Consider the following 1,548-nt stretch of genomic DNA (forward strand, 5'->3'; position numbering starts at 1 on the left):
CCCTCATAATATGCTGAAATTAAAAAAAAAATCTTAAAAAAAAATAAAATAAAAAAAATTTTGGGCATTATGATACTTTTAATTTACTTTGATATTTCAGCATTATATTTAAACTCATTCTATTTCTTTTTTCTACTTTTAAAAAATTATCATAAATGCAGTTCTCAACATTTGTTTCTCTTATAATGATTTTAGTATTACTATATTGGTATAATAATTTTTACTTCGGACAATTCTTTTCCTTCTATAAACTTGTTTCTCAAAACACGTCTTTAAGTATTTCTGGAATGATGAATGCATGTAGTTTGAGATTTTAAGCTTGCTCACATGCCAGTTCTTTATTTTGGTGTCTAGTAAACACTGATTAAAATTTGAAGTCCGAATATGAAAGTATTAAAACAAAATTAATTTGCACATAACTCCTATCCTACCCACACAAAATGCAGAGTTTAATCGGACTAGGTAATATGTGGCTAAATTGTACTAAAATTCTTTCTACATTAGCACGAGAAGCCCTTTAAAAGCTAAGAACTAAATTCCCCCAGCTCCCTGGTATATTACTTTTTAACGCTTGCTATTAATTTTAATGAAAATGATTGAAAGTAATATTCACTAACTGTTTTGGAAATTTTCCAATCTATGTTAATACTTAATTGAAATGTGCCTGAGGCACTTAACATATTTTAGCCTTACACTGATGGTTGTTTGGTTTTGTATAGGACTAAGAAAAATTGTAAATAACAGCAATGCCTTTGGGCAAGGAGGCTGGAAATTATAAACCTAAGGTTAATGAAAATGACCTTTATGCACAAATGTTACTGTCAGAGGTAAAAACAATGAGTTATTTGCTAGCTATGAAAAATAAACAAAAAAATAAAGAGTGCTCCCATATCCCACTCCTATTTTGCAATGTCTTGACCTTTTCCTTCTTTTTTCTTTGAGATGCATTTCCTTTGTACCAAGTTTTGTTTTCACCAATAGTATTCCACTTTTATCTAATTCCCCTAGTTTTGAGTTCAAGATATTTATCTTGTTGATGACATGGTAAAGAGTTTCCTTTTAGGTATGTATGTAATGCAGACATTTCTGAGGTTTTTCTTACAAAACTTGATATAAAGTGAGTTGTGATGAATTGCGAATTATGCTTCAATGATAGAGATTAAGAAAAATGGAAGGATATGTAACTGTTGAAGGTTCTTTCTGAATGTTCAGATGTTCTGAAACATTCAGATTTTCAACTTATTACTGCATTTCATGTATAAGGTACTGGGCTGCTACTTGTATAATTTAAAAAAAAAAAACAAGAAAAGAAAAATGGCCTTTACCCCCAATAATCTAATATTTAAATTGAGTCAACAAGTAATATACATTAAAGCAACTAGGGAATGAACTGAAGTATTAAATATTAGCAAAAATCAAGTCATTTCAATTAGGGACAAACTTTATTTCTGACTTTTCCTTTTATAGCTATAAAAAATTGTCTTAATCACTCTCTAAATTTAACAAATCAAAAATTGTATTAGGGAAATTAAAGCATAAGAATTCTGT

Source organism: Eulemur rufifrons, chromosome 7, assembly GCF_041146395.1.
Source record: "Eulemur rufifrons isolate Redbay chromosome 7, OSU_ERuf_1, whole genome shotgun sequence".
Lineage (NCBI taxonomy): Eukaryota > Metazoa > Chordata > Mammalia > Primates > Lemuridae > Eulemur > Eulemur rufifrons.